Here is an 18,834-nt window from a genome sequence, read left to right as displayed (position 1 = left end):
AGGGAGCTTGGACAAGTCCTAGAATAAGAGGGAGCTTGGCTATATTCCTTTTATAGGAATGAATATATCTTCCCTAGTTGAGAGGAAGAGATAGACACATCATTCTTGTCTTTCATATTGCGAAGAAAGATGGGTAAGCATCTGACATTGGTTCCGATACTCTTTGAGGATGAGGCAGGGAATCCAAGATAAGAGTAGTTGAATAGGGAATTCCTCGAGGATATGTTATTCCATGATAGGAGTTGTCCTCAAAGGACATACCCTATGGATACCTGGGTGGGGTATGTGCCTTGAGAGACAATGATGATGGTGTTTGTCAGTCATTGGTATTGCCAACATTGTGCTATGATCTTGTGGAGAGATAGAGTTGTTAGTCAAGGCCTTGCTATGTGACAATGTTGGTTATCATGATGAGATGCTCTGGCATAAGATAAGGAAGTAGCTTATGAGCTGGCTTACCAATCCGAGTCTTCTTATGAGAATTATTCAGATTGAGAATGTCCAAGTACCTTGTATGGATATGAATACCTCCCTAGTTAAGAGGGAGTGTTGAAATATGTAACTAGGTTCGATCTTCATAATGACATATGTAATCATGATTTTATGTATTTAATGTAAAGAGAAAAATAAAATTATTATTATTATTTATTGAGGCATGGGTTTCATGCTCAAGGTTATTTGATTTATAGGTCAATAACCCATTGAGGGTTTTTAGATCTTGTCATTGAGTCTACAAATCAATTAAGTCATTTTCATGTATGGAAGACCCTCTTGGGAATGTTACATATTGTAAAAGAAAATTTATGTAAAGTAAAAAGGGTAAAATATACCCTCCAAGACCTTGTCATCATGAAAAGAAGAAGTCGGCCTAAGGAGAGGACAAGTCGATCTCATTGGATAGTTATTCAACCTCCAAGTAAGACTATATATAAGAGTCACCCACCTCACCAAAAGATCATTCATTCATCTATTAAGAAGTTTGATCAAGCTAGAAGAAGAATCCTTGTACTTAGAAAAGTAAAGGAGAGATAAAGGAAGGAAGATAAAAGAAATTTAGGAACTGTTTTGGGCCTTATTCATCCCACACGTGTGAGCAAATTAGGTCTCTCATTACAACATAAAGACTGAAAATTACAGTCACTCTAGAAGACAAAATTTTGGTGACAAAGGGATCATATTACAAGCCTAATTTTTGAAGAAGAAGAAACTCACCAAGCGAAGAAGAAAGGTGGATTATTTCTCCATATTATTACTCACACCTATGGCCTAGGGTTTTTGTAGTAAGTCTGAGTTGCAGTCAAGAAGTTACAGATATGAAAAAGAGGTCCAAGGAGAAGCTGTAGCCACTAGAAAGCAAGTTTGACTGAAGTTGACTTTGTAAAAGAGAAGCTCATCAAGTAGAGGCATTTAATTGGTCTAGTATGGGTCTTGGTCAAGGGTCATAGGTCTTGGAATTTGTCAATTGAATTTCGAAAAGAAGACAAGAATTTTTGTGGGTTTTCCTCTCAAGAGGAGAGGTTTTGGCCTTGGTTGATCACCTATATATTGTGTCCTCTTGCCTTATTGTTCTTTATGGATTGGTATTTATTTGATGATAAGAACACTAAATATACTCAAGTAAAAGAAGAAGATAATTAAGTTAAGTAAAATACATCACAAACAATTATCAAAGTAAGAGAAATCGTTTAATTTGTTGCCCCTAGATTTTTGAACAAAATGTCTATGATTGGAGTTAGGTTCATGGTAATTTAGGAGGTCAAAATTTACTATTTGGTTGCAAATAGGGATATCAGGTATTAGACAATCCACCACATTACTATTGAATCCATGAGTAAAGTCACCAGATTGGAGTTTTACCACTTGGTTATGCCATTGCCAATTAATAGGCCTTGAGAAATATAAAGCTTGAATATGTTAAGACCTATATAAGCCCCACATTAACTCTAAAAACCATTACTAATCCCTAGATATTGAACAAATACATATCTATTGTTATATTGTCATGTAGGCTAGAACCTTTCATGGTCCCATTTTATTATAATTGTACACTTTATCTCTTGTACACACACACACACATAAAGGAGACCTAGTATGAGGATCATAAAACCTGATTTTGTACATTGCATTCTTTGTAAAAGGAGGTTTCCCCCTCGAAGAGGAATATAATTATTGGTTTTTAATCATTTTTAAGGCTTAAGGTTTATAACATTTGGGATCAAAACTTATGATCCTAGTGTTTTGCTACTTGTTGTCACCTAAAATGACCCTCCTTAGAACTAGGTCTCCTATGAGGGCATTGCTTTATGTTTCCTTTTCATTTGACTCATTATCTTGTTCCTATGATTCAAATCGCTTCCTAAAATAAAAAAGGAAAATCAGTAGAAGAGATTAGAACAAAAATAAGTAGGGTTTGTAGCTAAGTGACGTTAAAGAAATTCCATATTATAAATATGCATATGCATATGAAGTACTTAATTATTATTATTGATTCTATATATGACATAAAATTCAAAATAGAAGTGATTAAAATATTAAATAACACTAACTAGTATATGTGGCTCAAACATAATTAAATTATTATTACTATAACTAAGAACCCTAAAAATAAATAAATATTGTCCACAAATTAAGGAAACATTGTCCACAAAATGGGGGAATTAGATATATAAATGAATTATTTATTATGCAAATCCTTTAATTCCTATATATTTGGGAGGATTGAATTTCCTAAAGAACGTAGGTAATGAATATTGAATATAGATTTTCATGAATGTAAAATATCTATTTTTATCTCACACAATATCACCATTGATCTTGTCATTGAAATGGTTTTTTAAATGGAGGCTTTAATATTGAAATGGTTTGTCATTGAAATGGAGGCTTTAATATTGAAATGGTTTTTTAAATGAAAACAAGTTTCAAAAACTTTATATTATGTTTTCCATATAAACTTTATATAGAGTTTTGAATAAAATCATATTAAATATAAACATTATACTAAGTTTTCAATAAAACCAATATTAAGTATAAACGTTATTGTATTAAATATGAGGCCCCACTCATTCCTACTAAGGTCATAAGGGCGGATAAGGGAGGTTAACTCACCACCACCTTACCACCCGATGTGGAATGACCACCGTCTGATTAAATGAAGCTCATTGTAAGGTCTCATGGCATTTCAAATGGTCATTAAACCTCCCTCCAACTCTCCATGCGAGGAGAAGTATCAACCTGTTGAAGCCTCAAAAATCGTTGACTCAACATGGGGGAAAACCACCCGGTCCAGACCTTGGTTGGCAGCTCCTTTTCCATTTGGAGTAGTGGCTCCATCTGGGGATTATGGGACCAGTTTCCCAATCTGTTAATGCTTGTGGTAATGGGGTGATGTATTATGTTTTAAAGTAATGTATAAACTAAAAGTAATCTAATCTAAACTAATCAATCACGATGTAGTTTATTCTAATTTAAGAACTATCTAATTATAAATATACTCGAGGTTAACTTGATGTATGCAATCTATAATAATTTTTGAAAGTAATTGGTAATAAAGATCATTCAATTGCGATTAGAAGTGAATCCGTTTTAACAATAATCGTTTTGTATAAAAATTTAGCCAAAACGATTGTGAAAGATATATCCAATAAAGAGTTATTCATATATTCAACATAAAATAAAGATCATCATCATACCGAAGTGCAATAACGATCAAAATTTAGACTTTCATACATAAACAATTTGAAAAATAAATGATTGCTTAATACATAAGTAAAAAGGATTACAAGATAAAAGTACCATTTATAATACATCCTACTCATGTGTTTCAGAAATATTGATCTATCTTCAATCCATTCAACATCATCTAAGAGTACAAAAGTGCAATTTCAGTAGAAGATGCTAAATCAGATAAAAATAAATCCTGTTCCATATATTTCACCAAAACTTCCTCAAAGGGATAGAAGTGCATGTTTTGAAGAGAGTTTCTGATAAAATTCTGTACCCCTCTCTAAATGCATGAGAGGAGTTTAAATACTAAAACTATAAAACTAAAAATAGATTATTACAAAAATAGTTGAGGAGGTTTAAACAACCTGCCTCAATTTGTGCAAAAATAAAATCAAAATGGAAATAAACAAGGTGACTAAGTATTCTACATTTGATCCTTCAGATCGTAAATATCCATCATGGGCTTCAACTGTGTTGGTTGGCCAACTTCAGCTTTCAACTATCTAGCGAATACGTCATTGGTCAGTGTTGGCGCCATTTTCTCGGTGGAAGTGGTTAGGCATTGCAGGGTCATCCATTGGCTGTGAGGCTTGACCAAATGTTACCAATATGCCTCCCAGTCTAACCTCGTCATTTGCCTTATCACTTTTGCCTTTTCTTTCACTGCCTGTTTCCATTGTTGTTCGAGATGTTTCACATTAGGAAGGAAACCTGGAATAGATTCTACCACAAGATTGGCACTATGCAAATTCTTGTTAATATTTTCTATGACACAGTTTGTTGCTACCACCACATCCGCTATTTCCTTTTCTGCTTCTTTAAGCGGAAAATCCCAGCTCACAAATAAAATTTCTTTATATGATTCTTCTATCTTGGGTAGGTTGGCTATTCTCCCATCCTCGTTATTTTGCAAGGCGATCAAATTAGAGACTTTTTTAAAGATCTCATCATATTCAAGTCGCATTTCTACGACTTGATTTGTCAGTTTATCGCTTGGTTCGCAATATGATTTCCAATGTGAAATATTCTAGCACAACAATTCTTTTAGATGCATCAGCTGGGAGTTAAGACCGAGTGCTTCGGTAACAAACTGATCAATTTTTGGATCGTCTTTATGTAGATCAGTTATTGTCTGCACTTTTGCTTCCTTATTAGCTAAGCTGGTTCAATGTTCTATTTGCATTTGTTCAAATACCTATTGAAGCTTAGCCAACTGTATCTCTGCTTGCTGGTTGGATTTGACTTGCTGTAATTGTTGCTCAAGCGACGTTATTTTATTCTCTTTTTCTCTAAGCAACTTTTGGATTTCTATTGATTTGTCTATGGTCGCTGTAGCATAAGCACATGCAAACTACAAGAGCCCAGTGAGGATGGTGGATGGATCAACAGGTGAATCCTTCCATAGAACATCCATTAGTTCATTTTCAGGGGTAGTAGCAGCTATAGAGTCCAATTTCCTTTTCTTTCTTTGTCTTTTCACCATGGCTTTATGCTGTGGGCTATAAAATACATCCAAAGGGGGTATTTCTTCAATTCTCAAAATTATTTTGGATGTAGGGGTAACAAGGATGTTCTCTATCTCTTGCGTATTTGCAGTTTCTTCCACTGTAATTTCCAGGGTTGTTTTCTGTTGTGGAGTTTTCAACTCTAGCACCTGTTCCTCTACATTGAGACTTTTATTAAAGTTGTCCCACTCTTCCTCTAATTCAATTACCATGGGTTTTATTGGCTGTGCGGAGGTAGCAGGGATTTCAACCTACTTGCTAGCTGAAGCTTCTTCAACTATCTTCTATGTAGATTGGCCTGTATCCCTCACTGACTCCATGCTTCCACTTTTCCCATTTTGTGATGACTGGTACGATTCCATGATAGATTTTTCTTGAGATTTTGTTCCAGAATCGGACTTGGAATTTTCTTTGGAGTCACCTTCTATAGTCACACTGTGAGTAGGCTCCCTTATTGGTTTAATCAATAATTGGTCCAATGGGACCGTTGCTAGCCTTCTTTCTCTGTAACTGTAAAAATTTTCTAGGTCTTCACGGTCAAAAAGTAGTTGTGCCATATGCTTCACCTCTGTGAAGGTGTTCTTCTGCAAAAATATGTCATCAAAAACATCCTCCTCATTACTAAATACTTTTATTTTCACTAGAGTGGTGAATTCCTTGACAGTGCTGAACGGATCATATTGTCGTCCAAGGAATTTAGGTAATTGCAGAGATGTCACAGTCATGTAATGAAAATGCTCTACACTGTACAGGGAATGTAGGCCAAATGACCTTTTTTGATTCTTTCAGTGTCTTGCTCATTCCTCCCTCACTAGCTGTTTGATAGGCTATCTCTCTAGCCATTAATTTATCTAGAACATAGTATGGGAGGACATGGGGGGAGGTGATGCTGCCAAAAACTCTGATATATGTAAATGTTTCCTCCCTGAACCATCTGGCCACCGGGAGGATGTCAACTTTAGCTTCTTGGGAAAACTTGGGGGCATATCGATTATAAAGTCGCTTGTGAATAGGGAGCATAACTCCATGGAAAATCTTGAAAAAATGTGGTTCAAAATTGGATTCCCACACGTCCTTGTGGTATATGTGAATAGGGAGTGGATTTTGGACAGTCCATTTCCACCCCATGATAGGGAATTTTGAACTAAAACAAATAGCATCCATGACATAGGCACTCATAAAAAATGGAGGGTAAACCATCGATGCAACACTTATTTTCCTTCTATACTCGATAATTGGTTTTGCTAAATTGTCTGACAAAATTTGTGCCCAATTCATTACAGTTGCATTGACATCTGCATCTATTAATGGCAACCACCCTGGGGAGAACTTAGTACTATCAGGTCTGCCAAACAGTCTACATAACATAGCTACTTCAAAACTATAAGGGGGACAAACAGACTAAGTAGTGTACATAACTTTTTTGTCTTTCTTTATTTTCTCTTCATTATTCGACCAGGTGCGGGTGCAGTCCGCTGGGTCGTTGTTCTCTTTAGCAAAATTCTCTACAAATTGCCTATTGTAGATGACTTGGGGTTCTAGTAGGTGGTACATAAACCGTAGGTTATCCGGGGTAAAAGACCCCATAACCTCTTGGCTCCTTGTCTTGAATTCTCTGTCTTAGATGTTGGCTTCATCGATGAACCATTTTACCATATTGATATAAGGGATTATCTTCGGCTGAGTGGCTATGCGGTGCAAAAATGAGCATGCCGTCTCTAGCATGGCAGCGTCTGAGGAATCACGTCCATCAATTGTAACTTTTGTTTGCATAATCCTTGGCAAGGAAAATTTTAAGAACCTCCCTAAATTTATATGTATAATAAATAGGCGAATCCCCATAATACATAGGAAAAATGGACGACGATTTTATTAATAATATAATATGTATATATACTTTTTTTGGCGAAGTTCTCACCAAATTATATTATCTTGTAAAATAATGGCGAATCACGAAGAAATCCAAGGGTTGTTGCAGTCGCTTGGCACCAAGAGGGCATTTAAGAAGAAATTATAAAATAACTTGACTACATTGCTGGAGAACCATAAGAGCTTAACTAGTTACCATCAAACATGCCACTCTAGTGACTAAATCATATAGATCTGGAACCAACAATTTCCTCCTAATAATTTCTTTCAAAAGTGATAGTGCAATGATTTTTGAGAGAATCTCTAAATTTATAAAGAGTGGACGTTGGAGAAGCATATTTAATGGATCATTTGAGATGGTTGTATTTGCATGTCTCAAAAGCATAACAAGTAAATCAATAGAAGACTACATTAAGGCACTGTCACTCTTTCCTGATGTTAGGACCATTTAAAATCTAAGGAGGTAATATTGCTATTGTGAATATCAATAGATGGAAGGGGAAGTCTCAATAGTCAAACCAAACATTTCACAAAATGTGATATAACTCCTTAATACTTGGATTTGAGACAATGCCCTAATAGTTGTATAAAAGGGTCTAACATCACTATTAAATATTAATCACTCTTAGCTACTTTTAGTTTTTTCATATGGTTCTCAAGAGGTCTCACTGTAAACACTAAAATTAGATACCTATTGGGTGTATCTAGCTTATAATTAGTTGGTCCCTTCATTGAATTTTTATGAGATCAATGATCTTGAAGATGCTAGGCTAGGTTTAATAAACAAAGTAGTCTTCCTACCCATATTTTTGTCCCCCATACCATCCTCAATCAATCCATATACAAAAAAACATAAATTTGTCTGACTTAATGATGCAATGGCCTAGAGATTGGTTGCTAAATAGTGTAAAATGGACTCAATCTTAAATTTTTATTTTGGTGTAAGTGTTCTATGAAGGTTGCATCTAACATTTACCAACAATGTACTAGCATGCATAGAGAAAGTAATACTCTAAGGAATTAACTGCAAACTTTCAAAAGATTCAACACTCCTTGTCTCCTTCACTTTGAAGGCAATTTTTTCAACTTTAGATAAGGCAAGGGGACAAAAAAATTAATATGTATATATACATATTAATTATATATAATGTATACCTTAGTCAAAGTCAAAGTCATGTTCACCAGGTTTGTCATTGCCAATATCAATCCAAGGAAAAAACAAATTGTCATTAATTTAGTATAGAAAAACTATGCCCACAAGGCTTTGGATTGACGGTGAATAGATGCACTATTAAGACACTCAGTCACCAATTCAAATCCCTTGTGGATGTTTACCCCAAAAACTATATAATAAGCAAGAAACATAACTGCCCCGGATAACCAGATTGGTTAAGAGCAACATGCTCCAAAACAAAAACAAGGGTCAAATGTGCAAAGCAGAAACAACTTAATCCACCTATCTATTTGGTTGCAGTGGTTCCTCATACTCAAGGTGAAAACCACAACGTAGTGAAAAATTCCTTCAATATGCAAACACATTGAGGTTTGTGCCTTGAGTTTTCTGCTTCCTCTTAGCATTAAATAGACCTCGAGCTTAAGATGGATCCATCATAAGAAAAAATCTTCTCTTTTTGTCATTTGGAACATTATGCATACACTCATGCATGGACACAGAAAGTAATGGACATATCCCCCATCTAGGTTGTAGAATATACCTCTTGCAGCCGTTAGGACTAAAACCAGTTAAAAAAGTTACATGACATAAATTGAGCACCCCCCAACAACTCTGGCAGCATGGTATTCACCCATTGGATGAAGACTTTGTATTATAACTAGAAATTTCCCCAAAAGGTGCAAAGAAAGGCTGATAGGATTCTTAAATGAAAAAATTGTACTTTGGTTTCCATAATCAAGAAAATAATAAGTGAACTTTGGTTTGGAATATTCAATTTTGGATGATGCAATTGTCTTTGAGCTTCACATTGACTATTGTGTATCACCATTTTTTTTTAATAAAATGGTGGTCATATATCTGAGGGGAGTGTAGTTAATGAAAACAGTGAAGGTAGGAAATCATATCTCCAGGTTTTCATAGTACATCATAATGCAAAATAACACATAAAAGATTATATCCATGAGATTTATAATGCAAAATAACACATAAAAGATTATATCCATGAGATTTATAATGCAAAATAACACATAAAAGATTATATCCATGAGTTTGACAATCTTATGGACATTTGAACAAGTTTTGCCAACATACATTTACTTCTCTTGTTTTTCTCTTTTGGTCGTTCTCTATGTTAAATGTAATGAATTTTCCAAGGAGACATCTAGTTTCTATTTTTTGGGCAGATGCTCCTTCCTGTCCCATTTTTGTGACAAATGGAAACTAATACATCATAAAGCACATATGCATGTAATCTTTCTACATTTTCTATAATACAATGTCTTAGCTTTGAGTAATCTTTTGTAACAAGTATTGGCAGTACCTCATTTGTGTCTAGCATTTTGCTTGTACAAATGTTAAACACAAAATCATACTAGTTTAAGTTCTATCTGTAGCCTCAATACACTCGAGCATATGTAAACGTTATTATATATGTTTTCCCAAATTTCCAAAAAAAATAGTGTTCCTATTATATATAGATATTTAAAAATTAAATTAAAAAAAAATTAAACTAGTTCATTGCTTAATTTCTCAGATTCCAAAGAAATATGACTCACTTTAGTTAAGCATTATACAACTAACACGTCTGGATGCTTTATCCTATCCCAGTGATGGCCATGACTACAATTTTTTTAATTCTTAACTTCTTTTATTTCAAAATTGTAAATAAAAAAAAAACTTATCTATTTTTCCTATACATTAAAATATATTTCAATATTAATAATAAAATAAATACAATAAATCTTAATTCATTTAAATTGTATTTTTTATTTAATTGAAATAAAAATAAAAACATATCTATCAAACTGAATATTATATAATAAAATAAATACAATAAATCTTAATTCATTTAAACTATATTTTTAATTTATATTAAAATGTTGTTTACATTAAAATTAAAATCTCCTTCCTATAACCAAAAAAAATTATGTACATTCCAACCAATTAAATATTTAAAATATTATAGTTTAAGTATTCAATTTTTGTTCTACTTTTGTTAGGACAGAGATTCCTTTTTATAGGGTTCAAAGAGTTTTATATTGAATAAGAAACTTAATTTTTAATTAAAAAATTGAAATACCTTTCCCTTTATAAGATTGATAAGATTCCACTAAAATCAAATCAACTATGACATCAAACTATATTTATATTTAAATAACTAAGTAATCTGTTGAACAAAGTTCCAATATTTGTCATTTTCAATGAATCAATATCTTAACTATGTTTTTTAATCAACGCTTTCACTAACATCAAATCAGCTATCACAACAAAACTATTATCCATCAACTATAACAAACAAACCATACTTTGTATCAATAAAGTAAGTTGCTAAGCAGAGTTTAATAATATTTTTCCATTTCAAAGAAACTATGGTGTGCCTTCAAAAAGAGTCAATGTCTTAGTTATATTTTTATATAGTGAAGATTATTTGTATTGGGAGAAACCAGGTAACTTATAGTTTTAGGTAGGGTAAGGAGATCTCCATTAAAGAAATAAAAAAAATTAGTTTTAGAAGGAAAACCTTGTTACTTAAAAATTTTAAATTGCAAATTTCAACATATAAAATATTAATATTTAAAATGCTTTAAGGATTTATATTAAAAATTAGATAGAAAACTATGTTCTAGGAATAAAGGTTGCTTCAGATTTAAATTCAAGAGAGAAGAGATTGACAGTTACTGAGACTATAGATTTAGTCAAGTGTGTGAAAGGACTAAAAAAGAAAATGCTGCATGTATTTATATTTTGATGCCTGCGTCCTAAGCAAATTGAACAATGAATTCTAAGTCATATCAAGTAGGTTATTATCTTGTAGTTTTCATAATTCTATTGTCTTAATTGTTATATTTTCATATAATTATTCACTAAGTGTTGCACTTAGAGATACTTCATCAATGTCAAGGTTCTCTTTATAAAATCTCTTTGAGTTTCATGTGATTGATGTCTGAATATATAATCTTTAGATATTTGTAGTACCAATTAAGCATGGAAAACCCAGATCTATAGGTACAATGGTCAAAGTACAACATGTATTAAAATATATAGGTAGCTAAGTAGCTTCCAAAATGTTATTTGATCACATATCTCAAATAGATGGGTGTGCTTGATACCAGCCTAGATATCCCATACCATACAAGAGGTCAATATATATAGATATATTAGTTATGGGATAAGACCAAAATATACAAAAAATAGCATGACAAAAGAATTATTTGAGAGTGAGATGCATTGATATCCAGCTCTCTTCCTTGATGGGAAACTGATCCCTCCCCTTTCCTGTTCAAATCCAATCCTTCTGCCACCTTTCAAAAATTACCCAACATGGAATGTGGATGGTACAATCCCGGTTCATGATCAGCCTGGATTAAGGAAAGGCCATTAGACTGTACAAGCACGACCATTTTCTCATCCACTAATGCTCTAGTTGCAGCAGGCCTTTCAACAGTAGTGGGATTTATGAGCTATTCCACTTCTTCTTGTTCTTCTTCTGTTTTATAGGCAGAGGCATAAATGCCCAATTCTTGTAGCTTGGTAGGGGAATTCTCTCCATTTCTCTCAGGGAAAATTTTCTCCACCTTTTCTTCTCAATTGGACTCTCAGATTCGTTCAGACTGTGCTCTATGGCGTGGCCTGCAAACTGATTTTGAGAGCAATGATATCTAAGGTGGGGCTTGACCTCTAGGTACCCATGATCTTGTCTATGAATGTACATCAATGGAGTCACTTTCATTGGAGAGTAATTTGGCTTCACGCTATTTGTAGGAAGCTTGGAGAACAAATTTGCAAGCTTGGATTTTGTGGCTTCAAGACATGTTGATGTCGATGCCTTTGATGCCAATGTCTTCTGTGCTTTCTCTAATATGGTCTTCAAATATTTACCCTGCACCTCTATTCTCAACTGCAAGCTCCTTTGAACCTACATTGACATTTACAAGAGATAGATTCCATTCAGTCATCAGGTAACTGAAACATGGGAGAGATATTATGTTCGTCGATTTTCATAATTTCAGAAAAAATTGTCATACCTCTAGCTAGTCATGGAATCTTCTCTGAACTTCTACCTGAGCTCTCAGAGCATTAGCAATTTGCATTTCTCTATAAACATAATGATAATCAAAAAATCAGTTCAAAACCAAAGGGCTTATTTGAGTTTCTAGCCCATTTTTCTTCTACAGATTTCTTATTACTTACTCTTATGATTTGGTGAGATGCTGCTATCCGAGCCATCCTGCTTAGACAGTTTCCACCATCAAAACTTTCTCCTGAAAAAATTGTAATAATAAGTAGAACTCTCTTAGAATGGGAAGGGTGGGGGTGGAGTTGAGGGTGGGAGAAGGGTGTAGGTGGGGTTAAGGTTGGAAGGTGTCATCTTAGGTAGGGTTATGGTGCACTACAGGGAATGGTTTGTAGAACTAGGATTCTCCATTCCCTGCTGAGGTGGAAGCATTCTCTACTAGGCCTTGATCCATGAAGGTTTTTAGATGCTTCGCCAAGGACCAAGGAGGACCCAGGGAAAGGAAGTGAGGTTACTGACCACTAAAGTGAGACATATATCTTCAGAATCAGACAATTCCTTCTAAAGGTCCCAGGGAGCTTGTAGAAATGCAAGGTAATATAATTTTCTATGTAGAGGTACTTCAAAAGGTTATTTTTTGAGCTGAAAATATCAACCATTCCTATTATTATTGGAGGGTGAAAGGTGAGGGTAGGAGGTAAAATTATTTAATTTGAGGATGGGGATGGGATGAAGCTCTCTTATTTGAGCAAATGGATAGGTGAAGTTGTGTAACTTGCAACAATGATATATGGAAGCATCCTATGACTACCAAAAATTGTTTCAATGTTTTTTAAATTCCAATTTAGAAATCTACTAACCACCATTGCTTCTGTCAACACTGACTTCTTTGTGGCGCTACTTCCCAAGCCTGTATTTCTGCAAAAATCAATCAACACATGAGACAGTGTCAGGTTTCTGAAATAGGTTGGCCATTTTCAGTGTTTGAAATGTTATTATACTAGTGAAGCAAGATTCCCAAATAATTCTCAGGACCTATGAAGAAATATTTCCCATATAATTCTCATGAATTAATCTTTCCATTGCAACACCCAAGAGTGAAACAATCACTTGAAAAAATTTACAACAGGAACCTCAATTTAGAATTCAAAGCTCCTCATTTAGAATTCCAAGCTTCTCAAGGTTCAAGAGCTTCTGGAGGCAACTTGATATTAGACTTAGTTTCCCAATGTTCCTTGTGCAGTCCTGTAACAACATTATTTTCCTAGAATCTTTACCATTAATACATGGACATCAACAATATCACAAATTATAGTAGGAAACAGTTGGAGATTAGAGTTCCTTCCCAAGGCTAGATGAAAAATCATGTCAAAATTCAAGCACATCCATGGCTTTGAAGCCTGTTTGAAAGTTCCTAGTATATAACCAAAAACAGATTTGTAATGTTAAACTTTAGGACTAATACTAGAAATGGTTACCCTATTAACTTGAATTTTAATAAATTCAATACTGAAATGGTAATACTATTAGTATATCTTATTAACAATAAATTTTATCACAAAATAAAGGTTTATTTTACTTGAGAAAGCATAATATATTGTAGTTGAGCATGAAAAAATATTTGTATTCATAATTTAAATCAAGGGAATCGACTCTGAAAAACCAATACGTTTATCATAATAGGAATCCATGTGTACAAGTGTACTTTCCACAATTATTGTGAAATCGATGTAAACCAAGAAAAGAAGACTCAATGGACCAAACTGTGTTCTGCTTCCGAAATTGTCGACCCATCTCAAAAGAATGGTGAGTAAGAATGTATCCCATTACTACATCTTAATTTAAAATTCTAAAACTCGCTAGCTAGGCTTGAAACATTTGAACTATAGATCCTGTACCAGAACCAAAGGGAGACAAAATGTTTTGCGTCTCCTCGCAAGCTATATAACCAAAGAAAAATGGTAAACCAAATAGCCTAATCAAAAGCCTTCTCCCAATCATCCACTTCACTGGAAGAGTACTTATTTTGATTCTCTTGAGAGGATGAAACTTCAGTGGAACCCATAGATGTTAGAGGCTTGGAAGATGGTTGGGCTACATTAGTTGACCAAGTCTCTCCTGCATTATATTTCTCAAGAGCTCCATATGGATTTATTCTTGTTAAAATAGGATTTCTTTGGAATTTCCAAACTGGCCTTGATACTTCAACACTTGACCAATCCTCCCCCATGAATCCTCCATCCACACACTTTATTGCTCATTTTTAATTTTTTTCCATGCATTAGCCTTTTCTGATGTCCCATCTTTTGTTGCCCAGGCATTGCGGTTGGTTAATCCACCATTATGAGGGACTACAATAGCACCTCAATATACAGAAGCATGATCCACATGTCTAAGAGCAGTTGCAACCCTCACATGATCTGTAAATATGGCTAATGCATTCTTGTCATTTAGCCATACAAGTTCACACTCACCTCCAAATCTCAAAATCAGGGAACTCACTTCTGTTCTCTTGGTAAATCAAACAACGCAAGGATGAGCCTGGGATCCATATCTACAACTGAATTGAAAGGTGGAGCTTGCACTGGCCCTATGGTAGGAAGTGACCCTTTGGGCATTATGGCACGTATGGGGATCTTGACTTTTGTGTAGTCTGAATGTCCAAAAAACATTTTGGTTCCCATCCAGCTAAATATATGGAGAGGTTCCATCTTTTTGCAAGATGTCTCAACATATCCCTTTTTTCCTTTAGCATAGGACCAAAAACATGCACACGAATGCTGCTTGAGCGGGCTTTTGTTTTCCCCAAAACCAAGTATCTAAACCTTTCCTCAACAGCTGAAACCCATTGTGGTTCTCTCTTGATCAACTCAGCCAGAAGTTATGAAATTTGTTCATTCACCCCTAGCAGATCAACTGTTGTGCAAATTCCAAAAGCATCTGCCAAAATCTTCTTCTTCTCCAAATTTAGACATTCTTCATCACATGCAAGCTTTCTCTGGCCCAGAGGCACTCTATTTGATTTTGACTGCACTGGCTGAAGAGGAGCAGGAAATTTTTGAAGAACAGAGGCTTTAAAGACAGGATCAACTCTGGTATTGTTGCCTCTAGCATCACATGGGACCTTTGCAGTCAATCGACCACATGAACAAGTAATAGTCACTAGCAATTCACATCTAGTATCAGGGCATGGAAGAGGTGGGTGACATGAAGTAGTACAAGTATGCCTGCAATCTCTCTGAGGAGCTCCAAAAGGTTTCCCACATGAGATTCTACTTATTGATGATGAATTTTCCTTGGAAACTGAGTCACATGGAGGTAGATGGCATGTCCTAGTACACACATGCATTCCACATTGTTGTGGTTTCCCACGAAGCTTATTGCATCTAATGTCTTAAGAACCACATGGTAAATTTTTCAAAGCCACATGACCCCCTACACATTCTTTTGCAACAGGAACAGTACAAGGAGGGAAATACCTGATATGGAAATCATGAGTTGCAGGATGACCACATGTCTAAGGAATGGAGCAGGGATATGAGCACGAAGGAATGGGTGTTCCACAAGGACTGGAGGAGAAATTGAGGTCTTCTCACATGCACAATAAATATAAGTGAAAATAGTTTCATGGCAGGGTGGACAGTGGCCACTATGGCAAAGTTCTTGGCAAAAATGCTACCCACATTGCAACTTTTTCCCATAGGGAATTTGACATAAATGTGGATCCCAATCACCTCAATGATTAATTGAACACCCTCTATTTCCGAGAGGGCGGCCTATTTCACTGCATCTATGTATATCACAATTTTTCTTTTGTTCACAATGCTTTTCACATGTGAGTTCATCATTCTCCTCGACGGATACCATGGTCTTCCAGCAAGGGACCATCTTAGATGATGACCCACATCATCATTTTTTATTAATAGAAACCAAAGAAGGAGGACATTTATGCACAAATGTTTTCCACATGGAAGAAGATTCTCACATACCTTAGAGCAGGTTGGTACAATATCCATACAACTCTTCCTCTGATTTTGCTGTTGAGTTTTACCATAGGGGCAAGATTTGACCTTCCTAGGTGATAGTTCACACTCTCCACATTCTCCATGATGACATATTTTGTTGCACTTATGATTCTAAGAGGAAAGTATTTTCATGCACTGGTTCTTACATGAAAATACACCAATTTTCCAGTCTATTTCCCCTTGGATATCCATATCACCACAAAGTATCATCTCCTCCTTTTCCCCACAAAAGCATGAAGATTTTATTAGAACCTTGCAAGGATCACATGGGCCTTCATGGCAGACATTGTCACAATAATGGTGTCCACATTTGAGAGGCTTTTCGCAGCACTGTCCACATGATTCAATTGATTTATGATCAGAACATCTCCTTGTAATTGTTGTTTTACCACACGGGCAACGTTGGGGGAGCCATTACTGAGCAAGGTGGGAAAGTCCTTGGATGACATTGCAGAGTACATTTATGTGAGCAAATAGGAGTTTTCTTTTCCTTTTCAAGTGGCTTCCCACATCGTCCTCCACATGAATGTGGAGTGAGATAATATTCTACTTCTGGATCTTGCACCTTCCCAAAAAAACAATAGTAATGAAGATGATCTGGGAGTGAAAGCTGCACAAACTAATAACCAGGGCATCTCCAGTTGGAACCCTGACTCTGCCCAATAAACAAATCTACAAAGGAAGGAGCTCTTGCACATTTCCTTACACAATGCAGGTGAAAAATGGAATAGAAACTACCACAAGACCAAATTGTCGCTGATCGTCCAACTATTTCATATCATATCATGAAATCAACCTTTAATATATCCTTTATTAAGCTTCTCTTCAATTTTCTGCACTAGCTTTGGTACACTGGATCTATCCAAATTTGTCTTCTCCCTACTATCCTACTTTGTCGATAGACTCATAGCTCAAAGGAGGATGAAGAAGATTCTGCCTCCAATCCTGGCTGTTTTTCACCATCTTCCTATTCCTGAAACCCTTCATTTCTCATCTCTGCTGACTTGTAGATTGTGTGAGTTGATTTTTGTCAATGGACGGGTTCATAGGGTCCTCATTTGTATAATTTTGTCCATGGATGGATACCCCATTTTGCCTGTCATTATCACAATCGTCGATACTCTCAACATTCTCTTTCCCAAGAATGCCCTGGTTTGCATTATGTACAAAGGTTTGATTGCAGAGTCCATCGAAGACAACAAGTGTAGCAAATAATAACTTCATTGTGGCTATACCTGGCTAATACACAGCCATGGAACTCGCTCGTAGAGCGTGAAGTTCCAAAAATGGAGTTGGTGGAAATCATAGGCGTAACGACATATATCACGAGAATAGAGATAGAGTTATTAGACAGATGTCACAAGTCAGTAAAAATGGTAGACAAAATTGTGAGGTTAACTGATTTAAAAGAAAGGCCTATCGGCCTAAATATATAATAATCAGCTACTACTCGTAGACTTGAAGCTCGGAAAATAAACTTGGAAGTACATACATTAGATATATTATAAGGGGCATTACATGGAACATATCCTAATTAGGCTGCATAAACTCTCCCAAGAAAATGTTGTTGTAGGCTACAGAAGCAATATGAATGGTATGTGATGTAGGATCCCTTGGCCAGAAATCATCAGAGGCTCTTATAACAATAGTCTGTTTGGAACTGTATAAAAAATTAAATACAAATTTGTTACTGTTACGGTCAAGGGAGAGAAAAGATTGGTCAAATTGTTTGTTTACTACAAACAAGCATACACAATTCTGTGGCACTGACTTGTAAAGGCCATCAAGATTATGAGTCATACAATAATTATCCCATTATCAAGGAAATTTCAAGAAATAGAAGCCTCCATTGCTTGCTGATACTGGCTGTCCAATTTAACACAACCACCATGGCCTACACCTAATGTCTTGATAATATTCTGGACTTCCACTTTGACACCATTAATGCCAACACTTTCTAGATACAAGTGGACATCGTCATGAAATTGAAACACAATTTTGGGATGGACTAAGCCCAATCCATTTAATTTTATGCATTCTAAGGCCTCGTCTAGTTGGTGAAGAAGAATCCCATGAGGCTAAATAGGGAACAACAATTTTGAATTATAATGCTCCATTCCAGAAACATCAAGCTTCACTCCTCCCCAGTAACCAGTGATAGCATGCAAAAAATAAATTTACCTGGAATAATAAAAATTTAATATAAATTGAGAACAAAGTAGCATGCCAAATCAACTATGGAGGAAAGTAGTCTGCATATACAAATTATAGTTTAAATATATTGACTAGTCACTAAACAAAGAATGTAGCTTATGAATTCAGGAGGCAAGTGCTAGAATGAAGGGTTTGGAGCATATAGATAAATAAGGAGTATAATTGAGTAATTCCTAATGGACAGCTAAGGTAGCTTACTTTAAATTGTGGGTCTTCTTTGCTTCTATAACAATGTGTCTAAGGCCCAAAGCAGGATCCTCTTGTCTTTGACCAGTCTTTCCATCTTTTAGAAACTTATAATTCTCTTTT

At 35.2% G+C, this 18,834-nt stretch overlaps 2 pseudogenes; both read right to left on the bottom strand.

Moving 5' to 3' along the window:
• The window catches only part of LOC149191362 (uncharacterized), a 69,008-nt pseudogene extending 54,895 nt beyond the window's left edge, over positions 1-14,113 (bottom strand).
• A 148-nt stretch (positions 14,114-14,261) lies between these two features.
• LOC149191361 (NF-X1-type zinc finger protein NFXL1 pseudogene) lies at positions 14,262-17,535 on the bottom strand (annotated as a pseudogene).
• Between the last annotated feature and the right edge of the window lie 1,299 nt (positions 17,536-18,834).

Source organism: Pinus tabuliformis, chromosome 2_2, assembly GCF_031772625.1.
Source record: "Pinus tabuliformis cultivar Carrire ecotype Pingquan chromosome 2_2, CPIR1, whole genome shotgun sequence".
In the NCBI taxonomy this organism is placed as follows: domain Eukaryota; kingdom Viridiplantae; phylum Streptophyta; class Pinopsida; order Pinales; family Pinaceae; genus Pinus; species Pinus tabuliformis.
Note: the sequence above shows the minus strand (reverse complement) of the source record. Positions and strands in the feature narration are given on the sequence as shown.